Source organism: Apium graveolens, chromosome 8 (genome assembly GCF_009905375.1).
Source record: "Apium graveolens cultivar Ventura chromosome 8, ASM990537v1, whole genome shotgun sequence".
Lineage (NCBI taxonomy): Eukaryota > Viridiplantae > Streptophyta > Magnoliopsida > Apiales > Apiaceae > Apium > Apium graveolens.
In genome coordinates, this window is record NC_133654.1 from 26,952,025 (window position 1) to 26,957,311 (window position 5,287).

Below are 5,287 nucleotides of genomic sequence, written 5' to 3' on the forward strand. Positions count from 1 at the left end.
TCTGAGAGTCTTTAGATCCTGACTGAATCAGAATATCAGAACTTGACATCAGACTTTATTTATCAGAACTTGACTTCAGTCTTTTAGCATTCTCAGCATCAGAACTTGACTTGTTTTGTGTAGAAGATTTTCCTTGAACTTTTCCTTGACCTCTACTCTTATCAGAGTTTCCCTGGTCATCACTTGTATCATCCTTTTTCTTCAGTATTTCAGTAGGTGAGCATTTGGACTTAACTACCTTCTCCCCCTTTTTGGCATCATCAGGAAGTAAGAGAGAAAGAAGAAGTTCAACTAAAGATTGGATTTCTTCCAATTGAGCTTTCTGAGAAACTTGGTTAGCCAGGACCTCATCAATTTGGGTCTGTTGCTTCTCTTGAATCTTCTCAATGGCTTCAATTTTCTCAGGAGTAGATCTGATATATCTATTCTTGTCAAGCTTAAGCTGTAGATCTAGCTTATCAGCATGTTCCTTTAGTGTATCAACCTTCTCAAGAGTAGAAGAATGTAGATCTTGAAAATGTTTGGTAGATAGAGCAGTGATCTTGAGTTGTGTCTTTAAATCAGCATTTGTGAGCAACTCATCAGCTTTAGCAATATGCTCTGTCAGAATGTTAGAACTTGGAATGAAATCAGTATCATTCCACTTCTTGGTCCACTCCACACCTCTGTGAGTATTCTCCCAAGGAATAAGTGCTTCCTTTTCAACAAATTTCTTCACCAATTCTTCCTTTCCTAGTATAGGAACTGGAGTCTCAGCAGAAACATTGTCTTCAGAACTTGAGGAAGACTCATCATGTTCTGACAGCACAACAATGTTTGAAGCAACTGGAGTTTCAGGAACAGCTTCATTTAAATTCTGAACATCAGAATTTATCTCCAGAGCTGGTGTGCTTGATGTAGATGGTATCTCAGCATTTAAAATTTGAAAATGAGTTGGAAATTGCTAAGCTTCTGTAGATGGAGCTTCCAGATAAAGAACATTTGGTATATTCAAATTATGAATATCTATTTTAGAATTTTCAGTGTGTTCTTTAGCATCATCTGTAGCTTTAATAGGTGAGACAGGAGGGGTTACAACTGTATCAGTAGCAGTTTCTTTGGCTTGAGCTGGAAGGGCTTCAATGATAATCGGTTCTTGTGAGATCAGAGATTCCTGATCCCCTTCCTCAGCTTCTTCAGTATCTTCTGATGGAGCCTTAGTCAAATACCTCCTAGCCTTCATTTTCATCAATCTCCTTGCTAATGAAGGAGTTGCTTTAGCAGCTTCAGAACTTACAGATTTCTTCTTCAAAGCATCAGAACTTTGAGCTGCAGTTTCTTTCTGAGAAGTAACATTCTCAACTTCAACTATCACAGGTTCTGATGCATGAACCCGTGCTTCAATTATTTCCTCAAATCAACAAAATTTATTATTGACCATAATTGTAATCAAAACATTCATCAAAGGATAAAGTTAAAAATATATGAAGTAAAGATTAACAAATTGCAATTAAAACATGCACAGTCACATAATTTGAGAAACAGAGACTAAATCTTGCAATTAAAGGAAATTTCATTAATATATCAAACGAGTACATTTCATGAAATTTATCGATTACATGAAAGAATTACAAGATAGTCCTATTCTAAGATGCTTAACATCAACAGCCTTAGTCCTAGTCTAAGAATACCTATCGACTAGTTTCTTCTGCTGCTGACAAAGAGCACTGCAAGACGGATGATCCATTCTTGCTGACGGAGAGCCTCTCTCCTTTCTTCTTCCAGTCGATCAAGATGGAGGTGGTAGTCCATCGAAAAGAAGAAGATGTCTGTGTGAACCTCTTGTGGAACAGAGTTCCAGAGCTCTTCAGGAATGGCAGTGACATGCCACTCTTGTTGTCAGTCATCACAACTCAACTCTATATTGAAAGTTTCATAGTTCATGAACAAGTTGAAATGAACCATTTTTATTTATGAAGAAGAGAAATGATGAGAATTAAAAGAGAGAGTGAGTTTGTGATAAAATGGAAGATGATTTGGTTGGGATGAATAGTCGGTTTAAATAGCCAATGGAATACCAAGGGACGCAATGACTGTTTAACGATTAAGAGTAAAAATAATGATGTCTCGACTCCCTAAATCGATGTATAATAATAACAGTCAGTAAAAAGTTAAAGCAAGAGTTAATGAGCACGTAAAATAAACAATAATTACTATGCACATGCAGTTTTTCAAGACCAACACGTTTAACACTAACCCATAATGATTATGACTGTTTTTATCTTACCCAAATATATTCTAATTTAAATATGACTGTTTCATATTTTACCACAAATAAGTCAAGTAAAGAATAATGTCGCGTAAGCATCAAGGATTCCATCAGGATTTAATATCAGAACTTAACTTATATCAGATTTTAACAGTCATCAGAATATGGCTTCTGAACTCAAAAAGTGAATATCTTTTTCTGTGATTCTTCATACAAATAATGACTTGTTTTCTTCAGAGTTTGATCATCATAACTTTTATCAAAACTTGTCCTCAGAATTTATGCAAACGACACTTAACTGTTTGTCAAAAACAACTTAATCACCACAGTAATTTTCATCATTCATATGGAGTGATAGTGTGTGCATTCAGCAGAATATCAGATAAAGATTAAAGTCTGATAAACTTCAGTACATCTTAGAAATAAGGCATAACTAAGAAAAGTGCTTAAAATCTGTCATCAATCATGAAGTCTACTATAGAATAAATTTATGCAAGAGTCCACCTCAACTGTTTGTGCTCATTTTTATACATCTTTTGAAATTCCTTTTTACAGTGGCTTCTCAGTGTAAGTGAGTCACGACTGCTTATCTGAATTTATGTTGTTGTCATAGTATTTCTCCAGTAATCAGAGAATGTGAAAATTCACCAAGAAAATTTATTTGCTTTTCTAATTCATATTACTTAATACCAGCAATGCACTTGGGTCTTCCCTTCCACATATTTACTCTAGATCTCAAAGGAGTACCTGACTTTTATTTTATTTTCTTTTCTTTTGATAAGTGAGGCTTATCAGCATTTAGTTCATCCTTAAGATTTACTGACATCAGAATCTAACAGATAAGAAGCAAGAATCTAGTTTGTGACTTAGTAATAAGATACACAGAGTAAACTTGACTAAGCTCAAAATCAGAATTTGCTTGTGTTAATGAATTTCCACATAAATAACTAATTCAAACATGGGATTTCTAGTATGTTAAAGACTACTAGGTCAGCATCTAGCACAGTTATTCTCATTGGATTGAATAGTCACAGAACATTTGAAACACTATCAGAGTTTAAAGATCCACATCAGATAATAATCAGTATTTAATGAATTTCACTTAAAGAATAGATTTCATGAAGATAAGACAATCTGTAAACACTGATCATAAAGTCTGATGCATGAGAACAAAAACTAAGCAGATTTAGAGAAAGAACCTGAAACCATTCCAAGTTCATTTACCAGTATTGTAAAAGTAGCTTCACATAGTAGTTTTGTGAAGATATCTGCTAGTTGTTGATCTGTTGGAACAAAATGCAATTCCATTGTACCTTCCATCACATGTTCCCTTATGAAATGGTACCTAATGCTGATGTGCTTTGTCATTGAGTGTTGAACTGGATTACCTGTCATAGCAATAACACTTTGATTATCACAATAAATAGGGATTTTAGAAAATTCTAACCCATAATCCAGTAACTGATTCTTCATCCAAAGAATCTGTGCACAACAGCTTCCTGTAGCAATATATTCTGCTTCTGCAGTTGATGTGGAAATTGACTTTTGTTTCTTGCTAAACCAAAAAACTAATCTGCCTCCAAGAAATTGGCAGCTTCCACTAGTATTTTTCCTGTCTATTTTGCATCCTGCAAAATCTGCATCTGAGTAACCTATTAGCTTAAAATCTGATTCTCTAGGATACCACAATCCCAAATCAGTTGTACCCTTAAGGTACTTGAAAATTCTTTTCACAGCTATTAAGTGAGGATCTCTTGGATCAGCCTGAAATCTTGCACAAAGACAGGTAGCATACATGATATCAGGTCTACTTGCAGTTAAATAGAGTAAAGAACCAATCATACCTCTGTAGTTAGTAATATCTACTGGTGAGCCAGTATCTTTATCTAACTTGGTTGCAGTGGCCATGGGAGTGGATGTTGTTGAACAATCTTGCATTCCAAACTTCTTCAGTAAATTTCTGGTGTACTTGGATTGACAGATAAAAGTAACTTCTTCATTTTGCTTGACTTGAAGGCCCATAAAATAACTAAGTTCTCCCATCATACTCATTTGATATCTTGACTGCATTAGTTTTGCAAACCTCTCACAGAGTTTGGCATTTGTAGAACCAAATATGATATCATCAACATATATCTGTACCAAAAGTAAGTCCTTTCCATGGTTGAGGTAGAACAGTGTTTTATCAATTGTACCTCTGTGAAATCCACTTTCCAGAAGAAATTAAGCTAAAGTATCATACCATGCTCTAGAAGCTTGCTTAAGGCCATAAAGGGCTTTATCAAGCATGTAGACATGATTTGGAAATTTTGAATCTACAAAGCCTGGAGGTTATTCAACATAGACCTCTTCTTCTAATTCTCCATTAAGAAAAGCACTTTTTACATCCATTTGAAAGACTTTAAACTTTTTGTGAGCAGCATAAGCCAAAAAGATACTTATGGCTTCTAATCTAGCAACTGGTGCAAATGTTTCATCATAATCAATACCCTCATGTTGAGAGTAGCCTTTAGCAACCAGCCTTGCTTTATTCCCTGTAATTATGCCATCACTATCAGTTTTGTTTATGAACACCCATTTTGTGCCAACAACTGATCTGTTCTTTGGTCTTGGCACTAGGGTCCAGACTTTATTTCTTTCAAATTCATTTAACTCTTCCTACATTGCTTGCACCCAATCAGCATCTAGAAGAGCTTCTTCCACTTTCTTTGGTTCATTCTGAGATAGAAAAGAATGATAGAGACATTCATTTGATGTTGCAGTTCTAGTTCTGACACCTGCTTCAGGATCTCCAATAATTAAGTCAGGTGTATGTGATTTGGTCCACTTCCTTGCAGATTGAAGTTGACTTCTAGAACTGGATCCTCCCCCATGATCCATGTTGTCTCCATCAGCATTTTCTGATGCTCCCCATGTAGTTATGCTCTCTGAGACTTCAGAATTTGACTTGGATTCTTCAGGATTTGAAGTATCAGAGCCTCCAGAATTATCAGAATTTGGGTCATCAGAACTAGATGAATCAGAGTTTGAAGAGCCAGT